This window comes from Trichosurus vulpecula, chromosome 2 (assembly GCF_011100635.1).
Source record: "Trichosurus vulpecula isolate mTriVul1 chromosome 2, mTriVul1.pri, whole genome shotgun sequence".
Classification (NCBI taxonomy): Eukaryota; Metazoa; Chordata; class Mammalia; order Diprotodontia; family Phalangeridae; genus Trichosurus; species Trichosurus vulpecula.
This window is the reverse complement of record NC_050574.1, coordinates 162,914,742-162,933,793: the sequence shown is the minus strand read 5'-3', so window position 1 is coordinate 162,933,793 and position 19,052 is coordinate 162,914,742. Positions and strand designations below refer to the sequence as shown.

The following is a 19,052-nucleotide window of genomic DNA, read 5'->3' as shown; positions in this document are numbered from 1 at the left end:
GAGATGGACTTGAAAACAACCTCATAGGAGCCTGGGGGAAATTTGGAACCTATAATGGAACCTATAATCAGTGAGCCAAAAAGGCATGGCCCATGTATGGTAGTAGTGGGTAATATAAATCAAAGTGGGAAGACACAACAGAGATCCAGAAAGTTCAGAAAACACGGGGATCCTTCCAGTGACATGAAACATTTTTGCATTAATATTATTATATAAATGGCTCTCTAGGTTCTGCTCACTCTGCTCTTTTGTCACTTGATAGAAATCAACCCTAATTTCTTTGACACTATTCCTTTCATCATTTCTTTCTTTTTTTCAGGTTTTTTTCGAGGTGGGAAGGCAGGGCAATTGGGATTAAGTGACTTGTACAAGGTCACACAATTAGTAAGTGGGTCAAGTGTCTTTGGCCACATTTGAACTCAGGTCCTCCTGACTCCAGGGCCCATGCTCTACTCACGGCTCCACCTAGCTGCCCACCTTTCATCATTTCTTAAATCACAATATTATTCTGTTACATTTATATGCTATATTTTGTTTAACCATTAGCCAACTGTTGGGGACCCCTAATTTTTATTACTTTGCTATCACAAAAGGGCTGCTCTAAATACTTTTATACTTATGGATCATTTTTTTTCTTTCTTTAATTTTTTTTTTTCTGGGAAGACCTGGTAGAGGAATTGCTAGGTAAAAAGGTTTGCACAGTTTAGTTTAACATTTACTTTATAACATTTAGGAATTATTCCAAATCGCTTTCCAAAATGGTTAGAAAAATTCACAGCTCCACTATCAGTGCGTAAGTGTGCCTGCTCTTTCACAGCCCTCCAACATTTGTCATTTCCCCTTTTTTAATCAACCTATCCAAATGATGTGTTTGATTAGTGTTGCTTTAATTTGCATTTCTCTAATTTTTAGTGATTTGAAGCTTTTTTATGTGGCTATTGGTAGCTTAGATTTTGAAAATTTCATGCTCCTATACATGTATCCTTTATCAATAGTGGACTGTCTCTTATTCTTATAAATTTGAACCAATTGTTTACATATCATTGAAGGCAGATCTTTATCTGAGTCCCTTACTGAAAAGATTTTTCTACAATTCACTCTTTCTCTTCTAAGCTGTACTAGTTTTTATTTGTGCAAAATCTTTTCATTTTATGTAATCACATTTCCCATTTTATCTTTTTAGATCCCCTCTAGCACTTGTTTGATCACAAATTCTTCCCATATCCTTAGGTCCAAAAGATTAATTTCTTCTTTGCTCCTATAATATGCTCATGATGTTACCTTTTGTATCTAAGTCATATCCGTTTGGAGCCTATACATTTTGGAACTTAAGGTATTGGTTTCAAGCTCATTTCTGTCAAATTGCTTTCCAGTTTCCCTAAAAGTTTTTGTTGAATAGTGCTTCCTTACCCCTTTAGTTGGGGTCTTGGATTGATCAAAATCCATGCTATTCTTTGTTATAGTGTTTATTTACTTCTGCATGTTTCATAACTAATCTGTTAGATTAATTAACCAGTTCCAAATAATATTGATAATTACTATTTTGTAGTATCATTTGAGATCTGGTTTTTCTACAATCTTTTCTATACCCCTTTTAACTTTTCCCCTTTGAGACTACATTCCTTTTACCACTCCAGATGAATTTTGCTATTGAAGAAAATAATCCTTTGGTAGTTTGATTGATATGAGCCTGAAAACAATAAACAGCTAATACCATTTTTGTTATATGGTATTATTCAACCCATGAGTAATGAATAGTTCTCCTGTTATTTGGGCCCCTATTGATTTCTGTCAAGAGTGTTTTGTAGTTGTATTTATATAATTTCTAAGCATAGAGGACAGAGGAGTGAGACTTCCAATTATTCTTAGAAATTCTGCAGTTAATTTGAAATGGAAATTTTCTTTCTATTTCTTCCTGTGAGATTTTTAGTAATATATAGAAATATTGACCATTTATTTTATATTCTGGTACTTTGCTGAATTTATTGTCATGATTAAAATTTTAGTTGACTCTCAGTGATTCTCTAAACCATTATATTATACATATGTGATCATTTTGTTTCCTGTGCCCATCACTAATCCCCCATCTTCTTTTTCTTTTCTATTGCTAAGACTAGTATTTCTACGTTAAAGAATAGTGGTGAATGTAATGGACATCCTTGTTTTACCCCTGATTTTATTATTAAAGTCTCTAGTGCATTCTTATTTTATATATAATTAGCCTCTTCATTTTAGATAGTGATTTCTTATTATATTGAGAAACAATCTATTTATTACCATTTGGTATTGAACTTTAAAAAATGGAAAAGGGTGTTGTATTTTGTCAAAATTGTTTTCTTCATTGAGCGATATAATGATAAAAACTTTATTGTTAATTATTAATATGATATTTTGTGTTTATAGTTTTCTTAATCTTGAACCAACCTTCATTTCTGGTATAAATCCCAGTTGGTAATAAGATGTAATCATTTTTATATGCTGCTGTAGCCTTCTTTGTCACTAACATTTTATCTAAATTTTTATATTGTTCATTAAAGATATTGGTCTATTATTCTCTTTTGTTTCTCTTTATGATTTAGATATCATGACCATATTTTTATCATAGAGGCAATTTATAGGATTCTTTTCTTGTTTTTCTAAAATGTTTGTGTAATATTAGAATTATTTTTTTGAATGCTTGATAGAATTAAATTTTAAATCCACATAGTCTTTGAAATTTTCTCTTGGCACTAATTTATGGCTCATTCAATTCATTCTTCTGATATTAGGTTATTTAAACTCTCCATTATTTCATTGATCTGAGCTTCTTATATTTTAAAAGCATTCATTCATTTAATTTAAATTTTCAGTTTTATTGGCATCTAGTTAGACCCAATAATTCCTAATAATTTCCTTTATTCCCTTTTAATTTGTTTTTATTTCTCCCTTCTTATTCTTGATACTGGTAATTGAAATTTCCACTTTCTTTTAATAATAAATTAGATATTACTTTATTTTTTCTTCAATAGTTCTTAGTCATTTACTAATTCAGTGAGTTTTTTTCTTTGCATTTTTCGTAATCTCTTGTTTGTTTTTTTTTTCAGAATTTTTATTTAGGTCTCTAATTGGGGTTAAATAAGTGCTTTAAAAGTTTTCTTTAGGAACCATGATGGGGTACATAGTAAGAGAGGAAGCATTACAATATGGGGATTATTGCTATCCTATTCTTATCAAAGAGCACAATGACTGATACCCCAAGTTTACCTCCTTCCTTTATTTATGCATTCCTTCATTTATTCAAAAAGCAAAACAATAGTAGTCCTCAGGGAACTTATAATTTGTTGGGATGTGGGGGTGGATGTATGCAATTTATACCTAGAGAAGCAAGTCCAATGTGGGTGTACATGCATGTAGTTAACACAAACTCCCATGTATCCAAATGGTGCATAAGGGTGGAGGGTCTAACTTCTTTAAAACATTAATGTGCCTTTTTTAGTATTACAGATAGTGGAGAGAATATTTTCCTCTGAACAGAAGTAGAATAAGTTTCTTTAACTATCCTGATTTCATGTTGACAGAAGCATATAGACTTCTCATTCTCCCATGTATCCCCTTGAGAACTAAGTTAGGGTTCCTAACCCTCTGATCTCATACTCTCCCTTTATTCTCTGAATCACCTAGAGTAGTCCTAGTAATTGGGTTTGCATAAGACACTGTTCAAGAGAGAAATTCTCAGTTAGAACCAAGGTGAGAAAAGAAAATTGGGGAAGGAACTGAAAGAGTGTGGGAATCAACAATCCCTTATGTGAAGTTAAGGGTTGATTAGAGGATTGACTGTCTTAAGAGAAAAAATAAGCTCTGTGGTGTAGTGTGTAAACATGGACTTTGTAATTCCTTCTCCCTGAACAGTCTGCTCCCAAGGAGAGAACTTGCTGTATCCTGTGTTTTCAATTGGGTCCATGAGATTTTCATACCTAGAATAAAGCCTTCAGTTTCCTATCACCTGTTGACTCTGGTGACATCCGTAGGTATTATTTCCTATCCTGTAGCTGGAGCAGATTGTGCAGGTGAAGTCACAGCAAGAACCTGTGATCTTTATGGCTGAAAACATCTCCCAAGTCAATTCAGAGGCTGAGGTGTGTGTTCTGATTGTCTCTGTAGAAAAGTTAGTATCAGTGTCTCAGAGAATTTCTGATCACCCTTATCAGAAAAATTTCTCCTTCATCATGCAGGGGCTGAAAAGTAGTAAGGACCAACAGTGAAATGCCTAAGCATGAGAAGGGTGAGTATGTAACACATTTTGATTTTTACTGCTGTTTTCCCCTCTCTGTCTTGCCAATCAGGAGATATTAGGATTCCATAAAATCATATCCCTGACCTCTGTCACTGACTCATTTGTTGGTCTTTTGGTATAGTCTAGGTGAGAGTGGAGAAGAGAATGTGAAAAGAAATTGGGGCCCTTGTTACCATTAGTCCCATACTTCTTCAGGACCCTATAGTCAGAGAAAGGGAATGTGGACCTGGTCTGCAGAGAGCTAGGTGGTGTAGTAAATGGAAACCTGGGATTTGAATCAGAAAGACTTGAGTTCAAATCTAACTCAGGTCCCTATTATCTGTGTGACCTTGAGTAATACCACTTACTCTCTGCCCCAATTTCCTCAACTATATCTATATAACTATATACTATATAACAAAATTATAGCACCTACTTCCAAGTGTTGTTGTGAGATCAAATGATACAGTATTTGTAAAGGATTTAGGGAAGTGTCTGACACATAATTGGCACTGTATCAGTGCTTGCAATTATTATTTTTATTACTAATAAAATTATAAGTAATATCACTAACAATTAATATAACTAATAATAACATGCTGACAAGAGGCCTTTGTAAAACCTGTTTGAGGTTTTATTTCACATCTTACATGAGGATAGTAGATAAAGTATTTACCTGAGGTGACCAGTAGAGGGGTGTTATGGAGGATCCTTGATTTCCTTTTGCTTTGCGATGTGAGGAACTTTAAGTGTTACTCTGCATGGGAAATCAGGAACAATTTTCTGTAATTGTTCAGCTCCTGCAGGCTATTACTCAGCCCAACCAAAATCCCAGGCTATCTTGGGTATGATAAAAATAGAACCTTCACAGCATGGTGATGGTGGTTTCCAGACATTTTCAAAATTGGTGCTTTTTCAAAACTGGGGAATAGGGTTCATTGAGCTTATTTTGTTTCCAGTGTGATTTTTCTCTTCTCAGATCTCTCAAGAGGAGCATGGCTTTGGAAAATGCCTCTTCAGTGACTGAGTTCATCCTTGCAGGTTTAACAGATCAACCAGAGCTCCAGCTACCCCTATTCCTTCTGTTTATGGGGACCTATGTGATCACTATAATGGGAAACCTGGGATTGATCATTTTAATCAGGATGAATTCCCAGCTTCACACTCCTATGTACTATTTCCTCTTCAACTTATCTTCCATAGATCTCTTGTACTCTTCTGTCTTTACTCCCAAAATGTTGATTAATTTTGTCCTAACAAAAAATATCTCTTATTCAGGGTGTATGACTCAGCTCTATTTCTACTCCTTTTTTGTTATTTCTGAAATCTATGTGTTGACAATAATGGCTTATGATCATTATGTTGCCATCTGTAATCCATTGCTGTATAATGTTATTATGTCTAATCAGGTGTGTTCATGGCTATTGGGTGGGGCATATGTAATGGGGTTTGCTGTGCAATGGCCCCCACTGGATGCATGTTGAGACTGTCCTTCTGTGATTCCAATATCATAAACCACTACATGTGCGACATCCTTCCTCTCCTCCAGCTCTCCTGCACCAGCACCTATGTCAATGAGCTGGTGGTTTTCATTGTTGTGAGCATTAACATCACAGTGCCTAGTGTCTCCATCTTTACCTCTTATGCTCTCATCCTATCCAGTATCCTGAACATCAGCTCCAGTGAAGGCAGGTCCAAAGCCTTTAGCACCTGCAGCTCCCACATAATTGTGATCACTCTTTTCTTTGGGTCAGCTTCATTTACGTTTCTCCAACCCTCTTCATCAGGGTTTGTAGACCAGAGTAAAGTAGCTTCAATCTTTTACACAAATGTGGGGCCCATGCTAAACCCCCTCATTTATAGTCTGAGGAATAAAGATGTTCAGGCTGCCTTGAGGAAAACCTTGAGGAGAAGAATGTTTTCCAGAACTGGAATAAGATTTTCATAATCTGATTTGAATTCAGGGGCCTAAAGTTCCTTTTTTCCCTTGATTAATTAAAATTTTCTCAGGTAGGAATGTATCCAAATTCTTTTCTCTCCATTCTCTAATGCCCAATATTCTACCAGTAGGACTTAGTTCCTTTGGTTTAAAGATGTAGTGGAAAGTGTGCTGGCTTTAGACCAAGAGGATTAGGGTTTTAATCCTGGATGTTCTTTCACTATGACATTGGGTAAGTCCCTTAACTTTAGTGGACTTCAGATTTTTCATTTGTAGATATAGAAGCAATACATGAATGTTGTTGTTGTGTTTGTCCTTCATTCTCGAAGAGGACCGTGACATTAATGAGATGATGACATGACTTGCAGTTTACTTTGATTTGAGTGAGTGAGGGCCGTGCAAGGTCACCAGCCTCACTTTCTCCTTCAGAGGCATCTGGTTCCAGTGACCAGATATTCATTAGGATGACATTAGATGGCTCAGGATGCAATGGGAGACCCTGACCCTTTTAGGCTAATGTCCTTTCAGGTTCTCACTTTGAGTGAGGTAATGCCCATTCAGTGAATAAGCCCCTTTAAGAAGTAACACAAATGGTGGCCCCTTTAATTACACACACACACACACACACACACACACACACACAAATCAAACTGTGAGAGGGATCAATTTGGTGTCAGAATGAAGGATGGGCTGAAGTTAGGAGAGACTCATGGCTGGTTGATCCACCAGCAGGCTGCTCCATCTCCTTCTCTCTCCTTCCCCTCTCCAAAGGATGGTAAATTTTGATGGCCAAAAGCTGCCTAGTTAACATGAATGTAGGTTTCTAGGAAATAGTAATAAAATGTCCAAATGATGTAGATATGATTCTACCTCCTTACATACCCCTCCCCCTGCACCCAACAAACTGAACATCACTTACCTCACAATCCTTTTTGGTATTGCAATTTTGTTTGTTTTTCCCTCAAGATTTTAATTTTTTTGTTTGTGGGTTTTTTTTGGTGAGGCAATTGGGGTTATGTGATTTGCCCAAGGTCACTCAACTACTAAATGTCAGGTGTCTGGTCTGAGGCTGGATTTGAACTCAGATCTTTCTGACCTCAGGGCTGGTGCTCTATCTACTGCAGCACCTAGCTGCCCCTTTCTGTCAAGATTTTAACAAAAATTGGATAGGGACACAAAGCATAATTTGTCCCCAACTTGAAAACCCACGGTAATTTCATTTCACTTCTTTCCCAACCCAGTCCCTTATGCATCTAGGCATAGTTGCCTCTATTGGAATGTGATACGGATGTTTTCCAACTCCCACAGTAAACATATTGCTGCTGTGGCTCAGAAGAGTAATTATACATTCCCAGTGTAATATTAATGGCAGTCTATTTACAACTAGAATATGATGGGAAATTGACAACTATGATACTTGTTTTGAGGAAAAACATTTTTATTCTTTGCAAACAATTGCTAGTAGGAAAGATTCTTATAAAAGTTACAATATGTAGGAGATTGGAGCAAGGTGATTTGACTTAAATACCTTTCCTGAAGGAAGTTTCCTTGCCCTTGTCAAATTGAATGAATAACCAGGATTGAAAAAGCATTTTTATTTTTCTGTCCTATGACATTTATTATGAGAAGCCAATTGACAGCAAATTTTGAAAATATGTTTTTCTTCGATACATGATACTTGTAACATATAAAGAGTTTTATCTTTACAACCTGGCTTCTTCCTACTTTTCCAATTTGCTTAGATGTTGCTTCTCTTCCCATATCATGAATTAATGATCTATTTGCCTTTTATGCATGACGTTCCATTTTCATCTTGGTGATTTGCATTTCCTGCTCAAGCTATCTGGAATGTACTCCATGCTCACCCAAAACTCTTATAATTCCTGGTTTCCTTTAACTCATTTTGAGTTCTATTTTCTACATGAATCCTTTCCTAATTTTCCTAGCAATTTGTGCCTTCTGTCACAAGATAATCTTATATTAATTTTGTATATACACTGTAAATGAATATATGTGTGTACATATATACATACATACATATATATGTTGATATATTTTCTTTCTCTTTCATTTCTGCAATATTCCTTCTTAGATAATTTATTTAATCTTGACTGGGAACTTAAATCTCTCAGGAAGTAAGTTATTTATTTTTCCTCTGTTCTGTCTTCAGCCACCGTAGGTAACGGTTCTTCAGAATATACTTTAAACCTTGACTTCCTTAAGTCTTCTTCATAAAATTCTGTTTATGATGTTTCTTTATAAAAGAATAGTTAAGATTTCTCTAACAGAAATCTTCTTTCTCTCTATATTCTTCACAGATTCCTAATGGATTCCCATAGATCAAAGTTAAACCCACAATTTCTTTCCCTGCCTCCATTAGTAAAAAGCGCATTAGAAAGTAAGTTGCAACTGGAACTCCAAACTACCAGTGAAACTTCCCTTTCATTAGACTCTTAAATAAATAGTAACAATATCTGTAGTCTTTGTGGGAGAACTTAGTCAAACAGGTATGACATTAATAATACATTAGTAGGGTAGTATAGCTAGGGGGCACAGTGAATACAGCACTGGGCCTGGAGTGAGTAAGACCAAAGTTGAAATCCAGCCTCAGACACTTACTACCTTTATGATCCTGGACAAGTCATTTCACTGTGTTTTCCTCAGTTTCCTACTTTGTAAAACAAGCTGGAGAAGGAAATGGCAAACCATTCCAGTATTTTTGCCAAGAAAACCCTAAATGGGGTCATGAAGAGTGGACATAACTGCAATGATTGAACAACAGTATATGTAATTGAGCATTTAACATATTGGAGATGCACACTCAATTTTTTTTGTTTAGGTATAAGAACAAAAAGTTTCATTACTTTTTCAGTCTATCATGTCTTTATTTTCCAGTCCTATCCTGTTCTGTCTATAGAACTAGTTTTCTTCCCTCCCTTGAATCTCCTATTTGCCAGTTGGCACAATTTTTCTTATGCAATACCAAGTAATTGAAAAATTTTTACTTTGGGATTTCAATAGTATAGTCTCTTCCAATTTCTTTTAGATTTTGCTTCTGAATTCCCTAAATAGCTAAGTTCCATGAAATCATTCACAGAAAAAGTACAGTGGTAAAGTGAACATTCCCCTAAAATCTCTTTTGATTATATCTATTTTTACTTTGTCTGAGATTAGGGTTGCTACCCCTGCTTTTTTTACTTCAGCTGAAGCATAATATATTCTATTCCAGTCTTTAATCTTTACGCTGTGTGTATCACCCTGCTTCAAATGTGTTTCTGGTAAACAAGATATTGTAGGATTATGGTTTTTAATCTATTCTGTTATCCACCTCCACTTTATAGGAGAGTTCATTCCATTCACATTCACAGTCATGATTACTATCTGTGTCTTTCTCTCAATCCTATTTCCCACTTGTTTATGCTCTTACTTCTCCCTTCTCCCTTCCCCTCCTGGAAAGATTTTTGCTTTTGGCCACTGCCTCCCTCATTCTTCTCTCCCTTTTATCAGCCCCCTCCCTTTTATTTACCTTTTCCCTTACTACTTCTTCCCTTCCTTCTAACCATCCTGCCCTTTTTCTTTCCCCTTTCCCCTCCTACTGCCTGTAGGACAAGTTAGATTTCTATAATTAACAGATTACAGTTATTCCCTTCTTGAATCAAATACAATGAGTAAAACTGAAACAGTCTCCTTCTCTCCTTTCCCTTTACTATAATATGTTTTTCTGGCTTTCCTGTGATTTTATCAACAATCTAGCTAGCAGCTTCTGTGGAGGTATAAGATCCATCAACAACCAGCACTCAGAAAGCTGCCAACACAGGTCCTTTTGACCTGCTTTACTTAAGGAAAGCAACGTTAAGGGGTTAATAAGGTTACTTTATTCTGGCATACAAATACCATTCACTTAGTTCAGGGGAAAAAGCCAGCACCCTGAACTTAAGAGCAAAATACAAACAAATTACAAACATTAACAGACAGACCTTGCCTGTTTCAAATCCCAATACAAAGTTACCAGAGTTTAACAAAGTCCCAGCATCCAGGTTTACGACCTGGAGGGCTCTCACTCTTGGTGGTGCACTGATGTGGAGACTCCGGGCAGCTGTAGTTAAGAGCCCTCCAGCTTGCCTGGGTGTCCAGACTTGGTTTTCTTGGTAACTATGAATTGTATTTGGTCTGTTTGTAATTTGTTTGTATTTGCTCTGAAGTTCAGGGTGCTGGCTTTTTCCCCTGAACTAAGTGAATGAAATTTGTATGCTGGATTAAAGTAAACTTGTCAACCCCTTAATGTTGCTTTCCTTAACAAAGCAGATCAAAAGAAGCTGGGCTTTTGCAGCATGCTGGTAGCTTGCTTGTTGTTGGACTTGTGTTGGTCTTTCACCCCCAGAACAGCTGCTAGCTGGATAGTTGAAACAGTGATGTAATTTACCCTTTTCTGCCTCCTCCTTTTCACTTCTCCCATTACAATCCCTTTGCACCTCTTGGTTAGGTTTTTTTTTATCATCACATCAGTTGATTTATACCCACACCCTCTATCTATGTACATCCCTTTTAAATGTCATAATAAATATACAGTTCTCAAGATTAACAAGTATCATCCTCCCATATAAGAATGTAAACATTTTGGTCTTATTGAATAACAAGATTTTTATTCTATTTTTCTCCCGGTTTACCTTTTTATGGCGCTCTTGAGTCCTGTATTGGAAGAGCAAATTTTCCATTGTGCTCTGGTCTTTTCATCAGGAAGGTCTGGAAATCCCTTATTTCATTCAATGCCCATCTCCTTGCCTGAAAGATTATGCTCAGTTTTTCTGGGTAGTTGATCCTTGGTTGTAGTCCAAGTTCCTTTACCTTTTGGAATACCATATTCGAATTCCTCTGATCTTTTAATATAAAAGCTCCAAGATCCTATGTGACTGTGATTGTAGTTCCTTGCTATTTGAATTTTTTTGGATGCTTGCAGTATTTTCTCCTTGACCTGATAATTCTGGAATTTGGCTGTAGTATTTCTTGGAGTTTTCAATTTGGGATCTCTTTCAGGAAGTGATCACTGGATTGTTTCGATGACTATTTTGCCCTCTGGTTGTAGGACCTCGGAGAAATTTTCCTTGATGATTTCTTGGCTGTTTTTACATCGTGGCTTGTCAGTAGGCGAATAATTCTTAGATTTTCACTCCTGGATCTATTTTCCAGGTCAGTTGTTTTTTCCAATGAGATATTTTACATTTTCCTCTATTTTTTCATTCTTTTAACTGATTTTTGATGCCTCATAAAGCCATGAGCTTCTACTTGCCCAATTCTAATTTTTAATGAATTATTTTCTTCAGTTAGCTTTTGTACCTCCTTTTCTATTTGGTCAATTTTTCCTTTTAAGGAGTTATTTTCTCCAGATAGGCTTTCTATCTCCTTATCCATTTGGCCAATTTTACTTTTTGAGTTGTTTTCTTCAGTATTTTTTTTCATTTTATCTATTGTATTTTTCAATCATTGGACATTTTTTCTTCTAGCTCTCTAATTTGGCTTTGAAATTCCTTCTTGAGCTCTTCCAAGAATTCTTTTTGGGCTTGAGGCCAGTTCACATTCCCTTTTGAGGTTTCAGATGTGTGTATAGTGTCAATGCTATCCTCTTCTATGTATTTTGATCATCCCTGACCCCATAGTAAGATTTTATGGTCTTTACTTTTCTAATTTGCTTCTAATTCATGGTGATTGTCTTTTTCCTGGCTTTTAAAGTGGATCTTTGTCTCTGGGACACCGGGAGCCCTGTCCCATTGTGGTAGGAGCTAGGGTCCTGGTTGCTAGGTCTTTGTGTGCTGTAGCCTCTGGTTCTGTCAGCTAGAAGCTATATAATGCTGCAGCTCACCTGGTGCTGAGCTGGAGCTGGCTGGTGTGTGCCAAGGCCAGGTCTATCTGAGTTTCCCCAGGGTTACACTGAAGCTTGCAGTGTGAAATGTTGGGGAGGGGGTGGTCTGGCCACTGGAGGTCACCTCCTCCCCTAGGGCTGGATAGGCCCAGCCACTGGTTGATGCCCACATTGGTGCCTGCCATTTCCCCTGGCTTTGCAAAGGCACACCTAGGGTCCTGGTGTTGGCACTTGCTGGCCCCACTCCCCTGGGGCTCAGGATCTCTAGCTGGCTGTAGCAACAATTGAGGTAGCAGCGGCCGTTGAGGTGTAAGACCCAACAAGACCAGCAGCAAGAGCTGCCAACATAGGTTCTTTTGATCTGCTTCATGTGAGGGGGTTAACAATCTCACTTTAATCCAACATACAAATATCATTCACTTAGTTCAGGAGGAAAAGCCAGCACCCTGAACCTCAGAGCAAATACAAACAAATTACAATTATACACAATATAAACAGACCAAATCACAATTCATAGTTACCAGGAAAGCATCAACACCTGGGTTCATGAGCCAGGGAGCTCTTAGCAATGACTTGGCCAGAGACAAATGCTGCTCTTCCAGTGAGCAAGAGCCCCAAGGGAGAACACCAACCTCTGGGTTTATATATCTTGTTCAAGGTCAAAGGTGAGTCATAAACATGGGATTCACCCACGTGACCTAAAAGCATCACAAACATGTGACTTAAACCCATGTGGCCTAAAAGCTTCTGAGGTCACAAATATATGACTCAAACACATGTAAACTAGGCTTTCCTTAGGCTTTCAGGTAGACTAATAATTTTTGAATTATCTCTCCTGGATCTGTTTTCCAGGACAATTATTTTTCCATTGAGATAAGTCATATTGTCTTCTATTTTTTCATCCTTTTGGTTTTGTTTGATTGTTTCTTGATTTCTCATAGTCGTTAGCTTCCATTTGCTGCATTCTAATTTTTAAGGAATTATTTTCTTCAGTGAGGTTTTGGACCTCTTTTTTCCTTTGGCCAATTCTGATTTTTAAGGCATTCTTCTCCTCATTGGCTTTTTCAACCTCTTTTGCCATTTGGTCTAGTGTATTTTTTTTTTATTTATTTTTTTAAATGCAATTTATTTATTTAACATATTTGGTTTTCAGCATTGATTTTCACAACAGTTTGAATTACAAATTTTCTCCCCATTTCTGCCCTCCCCCCCACTCCAAGATGGCGTATATTCTGGTTGCCCTGTTCCCCAGTCAGCCCTCCCCTCTATCACCCCCCTCCCCTCTCATCCCCTTTTCCCTTCCTTTCTTGTAGGGCAAGATAAATTTCTACGCCCCATTGCCTGTGTATCTTATTTTTTAGTTGCATACAAAAAGTTTTTTTGTTTTTGAACATCTGATTTTAAAACTTTGAGTTCCAAATTCCCTTCCCTCTTCCCTTCCCACCCACCCTCCCTAAGAAGTTGAGCAATTCAACCTAGGCCACACATGTATTATTATGTATAACCCTTCCACAATACTCATGTTGTGAAAGGCTAACTACATTTTGCTCCTTCCCAACCCATCCCGCTTTATTGAATTTTCTCCCTTGACCCTGTCCCCTTTCCAAAGTGTTTGTTTTGATTACCTCCACCCCCATCTGCCCTCCACTCCATCATCCCCCCGCCTTTTATTTTTTTTTTATCTTCCTCCCTCTTCTTTCCTGTGGGGTAAGATACCCAACTGAGTATGTATGGTATTCCCCCTCAGGCCAAATCTGATGAGAGCAAGGTTCACTCATTCCCCCCTCACCTGCCCTCTCCCCTCCTCCCATAGAACTGCTTCCTCTTGCCACCTTCATGGGAGATAATCCACCCCATTCTATCTCTCCCTATCTCCCTCTCTCAGTATGTTACTCTCTCATCCCTTAATTTCATTTTATTTCTTTTAGCTATCTTCGCTTCATCCTCAACTCACCCTGTGTCTGCTCTCTCTCTTTTACATATATATATACACATACATACACATACATACATATACACATAGATACATACATACATACACATTCACTTATATATATACATAAACATATATATATATATGCATATATATATATATATGCATATTCCCTTCAACTACCCTAATACTGAGGTCTCATGAATCATACTCATCATCTTTCCATGTAGGAATGTAAACAAAACAGTTCAACTTTAGTAAGTCCCTTGCAATTTCTGTTTCTTGATTACCTTTTCATGCTTCTCTTGATTCTTGTGTTTGAAAGTCAAATTTTCTATTCAGTTCTGGTCTTTTCACTGAGAAAGCTTGAAAGTCCTCTATTTTATTGAAAATCCATATTTTGCCTTGGAACATGATACTCAGTTTTGCTGGGTAGGTGATTCTAGGTTTTAATCCTAGCTCCATTGACCTCCGGAATATCGCATTCCAAGCCCTTCGATCTCTTAATGTAGAAGCTGCCAGATCTTGGGTTATTCTGATTGGGTTTCCACAATACTCAAATTGTTTCTTTCTGCCTGCTTGCAGTATTTTCTCCTTGATCTGGGAGCTCTGGAATTTGGCAACAATATTCCTAGGAGATTTCTTTTTGGGATCTATTTGCGGAGGCGATCGATGGATTCTTTCAATTTCTATTTTGCCCTGTGGCTCTAGAATATCAGGGCAGTTCTCCTTGATAATTTCCTGAAAGATGGTATCTAGGCTCTTTTTTTGATCATGGCTTTCAGGTAGTCCAATAATTTTTAAATTACTCTCCTGGATCTATTTTCCAGGTCAGTGGTTTTTCCAAGGAGATATTTCACATTGTCTTCCATTTTTTCATTCCTCTGGTTCTGTTTTATAATATCCTGATTTCTCATAAAGTCACTAGCTTCCACTTGCTCCAATCTAATTTTTAAAGTAGTATTTTCTTCAGTGGTCTTTTGGACCTCCTTTTCCATTTGGCTAATTCTGCCTTTCAAGGCATTCTTCTCCTCATTGGCTTTTTGGAGCTCTTTTGCCATTTGAGTTAGTCTATTTTTTAAGGTGTTGTTTTCTTCAGTGTATTTTTCAGTATTTTTTTGGGTCTCCTTTAGCAAGTCATTGACTTGTTTTTCATGGTTTTCTCGCATCCTTCTCATTTCTCTTCCCAATTTTTCCTCTACTTCTCTAACTTGCTTTTCCAAATCCTTTTTGAGTTCTTCTATGGTCTGGGGCCAGTTCATGTTTTTCTTGGAGGCTTTTGTTGTAGGCTCTATGACTTTGTTGTCTTCTTTAGGCTGTATGTTTTGGTCTTCTTTGTCACCAAAGAAAGAATCCAAAGTCTGAGACTGAATCTGGGCGCGTTTTCGCTGCCTGGCCATATTCCCAACCAACTAACTTGACCCTTGAGTTTTTCAGTGGGGTATGACTGCTTGTAGATTACAGAGTTCTATGTTCTACGTTTGGGGGGGAGGTGCCAGCTCTGTCAGAGCCGCACTCCTCCTTCCCCAAGGACCCCCAGTCCAGACTGGGCTCAGATCTTCGGCAGGCTGTGCAACCCTGCTGTGATCTGCCACTTAATTCTTCCCACCAGGTGGGCCTGGAGCCGGAAGTAACAACAGCTGTAGCTGCCCCACCTCCGCTGCCCCCGGGGCTAGAAGCCGAACCGCGAACTCCTTCCACTCCCGCAGCTTTTCCCACTAACCTTCTCCGCAGTCTTTGGTGTTTGTGGGTCGAGGGGTCTGGTAACTACCGCAGCTCACATATTCAGGGCGCTAGGGCCCCCTCCGCCCGGCTTCTGGTCTGGATCGTCCACGCCGCTCAGGCTGGGCTCTGCTCCACTCCGTTCCCAGCTCCCAGATCCGTGTGGAATAGACCTCACCCAGAGACCATCCAGGCTGTCCTGGGCTGGAGCCCTGCTTCCCTCTGCTGTTCTGTGGGTTCTGCCGTTCTAGAATTGGTTCAGAGCCATTTTTATAGGTTTTTGGAGGGACTTGGGTACGGAGCTCACTCTAGTCCGTGCTTACCAGCCGCCATCTTGGCTCCGCCCCTGGTCTAGTGTATTTTTAAGGTGTTATTTTCTTCAATATTATTTGGGTCCTCCTTTAGCAAGCTGTTGACTTGTTTTTCATGATTTTCTTGCATCACTCTCATTTTTCTTCCCAATTTTTCTTGTACTTCTCTTACTTGATTTTCAAAATCCTTTTTGAGCTCTTTCATAGTCTGAGACCACTTCATATTTTTCTTGGAGGCTTTGGATGTAGGATCTTTGACTTTGTGGTCTTCTTCTGGTTGTATGTTTTCATCTTTTATGTCACCAAAGTAAGAAGCTATAGCTTGAGGTATTTTTCTGCTGTTTGCTCATTTTGCCCACGAATTACTTGACTTTTTAACTCTTTGTTAAGGTAGGGCTCTGCTTCCAGTGTAGAGAGTGTACTATCCCAAGCTTCAGGGGTTTTGTGCAGCTGTTTTCAGAGATATTTCTAGGGACCTGTAACTTTTCAATTCCTCTAAGGTGACATGATCAAAGGAGAGGTGTTTACTCCTCTCCTGGCCTATGCTCTGGTCTGTGAGTGACCACAAGCACTCTTTTCTGCCTTGGGACTGTGAGAAATGTCCCCCTTCCACTGCTGCCACAAGCTCTGCCACACCAGCACTCCTCCTCAACCTTGGACTGCCACCCAGGACTCTGACCTAGATTCAAGCATGGGCAGAGCACAAAGCAAGAGAATCCTGCCTCAGTGCCAGCAAAGCGACCCCCGTAATCTCCTTTTGATTAGCTGTTCGACCCCCAGAGCTTTATGGGCTCAGAGCACCAGAAGCAGCTGCTTCCCCTCCTCCCTGCCGGGGCTGGACTGTGCTCTTTTCTCACTCATGTCTGACAGACCTTTCCTACTGACCTTCTAAGTTGTTTTTGGCATTTGTGGATTGAAAAGTCTTGAAACCACCACAGCTGCCAATGATTCAGTCCCCTGAGGCCTGCTCTGGGTTTCCTGGGGCTTAGTCTGTGCTGGTGTGTTTTGCTCTGGACTGTGCTCCTCTCCCATCTCAGTGCAATAGACCTTTGCTTCAACCATCCAGGTTGCCTAGGGCTGGAAATTTGTTTTACTCTGTCATTTTGTGGGTTCCCCTGCTCTAGAATTGGTTTAGAGTCATTTTAAGGTATTTGGAGGGGTTTGGGGGAGAGCTCATGCAAGTTTCTGCTTTTACTCCACTGTCTTGTCTCCATCCTATATGAATAGTTCTTAAGGTAGGGTCTGTGAGTTTTTTTGCATAAATTTATTTTAAAATAATTGGTATCCTTTGTAATTCTATGTATTTTATTTTGTGCATTTTAAAAATGCTATTTTGAGATGGGGTCCATAGGCACCATAATGCTACAAAAAGGGGTGTTTGATCAAAAAAAGAAATCCTGTCTAGATTAACATCCGTCCCTCCATTTTGTTCGCTCAGTGTTACAACCTAATTGGCTTATTTGCTTCTCTGTAATGCCCTATCTTCCATCTCTGAGCTCCTTGCACAGGCTGTACACTATGCCTGTAATACTTTGCTTCTTATCCTCCACCTCATGGAATCTCTAGCTCTTTTTGAGATTCAACTCAAAAAGTAGCTAAGAGAAGATAATGATTTATAGATCAAAGAACAGATGGCAAAGGGAAGAAGATCTTTTTTAGGTAAAACAAGAAACTAATTGGTTAACCCAGACCTGGGGTTGCAATCTCATGCTGTAATTTTCAGAATCTAGATAACCATATGACATGATTATCTTAAATAGTGGAAGAAAGTTATCAGAAATTATCTTATCATTATGTATGTATCCATATACATTCCACTCAGAATTATATCTTACTTTGCATTTTAGACTTGCATAATTTTTGAGTAGAAAATATACTTGCATGAGCACATAGGCATGTATCAGTGACACAGCTCAAATGAGAAATCAGGGGGGTTAGCTTTGTTCATTAATACCACACAAGAATACAATTATAAACGTATGATAGATATAGTACTCAAGCCAGGAAGCCATGTTTCCTTTCCTGAAAGAAGAATGGAAAGAAGAAAAGGAAGAAATAAGGGAGGAGAGAAGAGCAAGATGCAAAAGGGAACAAGAAAAGGGAGAAAGAATAAGGAAAAGGGGAAGGGAAGGGAAAGCATGGTGTGAGAGAAGACAAGGGGGAAGGGAAAAGAAGGAGAATGGAAGCAACAAATAAAGAGAAAAAGGAGAGAGGGAGGAAGAGGGAAAGGAGAAGGGAAGGAAAAGGAAGAGAAGGAAAGAAAGAGAAGGGAAGGAAGCTTTGAGATGAAATTTATTTTTTATCAATACAATAAATCTTTTAGACAAGCAGTATGTCAAATGTTTACTCAGATTTTTAAAAACGCATGTATCCCCCAAAATAGAGGTATATGTAAGATAGATAAATGGCATTTAGCTATATTTTGAATTAACTTAATAGCCAGAGTAAAAGAGCTATTGTTATTTTTTCAATGTCAATTTTACAAGGAGTGTCCAGTGGACAGCCTAAAGGCTCAGTCCAATGCTATTAAAAATATTTTTTTAGAGAAAGGCATTATTGGCATCCTTATTATATTCTCAGGAGACACAAACTTGGGCAGAATAACTAGCATACTGGATGACACTGTGAGGATATAAAAAAAAAGATACATTAAAAGGTTAAGGTGACAAGATGAAATGAGAAAGGTTTACTTCAAGAGAATTCAATTCAATAAATAATTTTTCATATCTCCTATGTTTTAGAGATATTGTGCTAAGTGTTAGTGATATAAAGAAAGGTAAAAAATTAATAAGAAAAACAAAAACAAACAAAAAATGAGTCCTGCTCTCAGTGATCTCACATTCCAATGCTACTTGTAGATTTTTATACTTTGGTCCAAATCTTAATTTCACAAAGACAAAATTGTTTTTTACCATCGCATGCCTTGCTGAATAAATCATTGTCTGGATGTTATTCCGTGTCTTCATTTCACAGTGTGGGGGAGACAGTCAGGAGGATTCCAAGAGTTTTCAGGTGACAACCAGACCTTCACTGAAGAA

General features: G+C 38.1%; 1 pseudogene; it reads left to right on the top strand.

The window, feature by feature from the left end:
* The first annotated feature begins 5,247 nt into the window (after positions 1-5,247).
* On the top strand, positions 5,248-6,200 carry LOC118836832 (annotated as a pseudogene).
* The last annotated feature ends 12,852 nt before the right edge of the window (positions 6,201-19,052 follow it).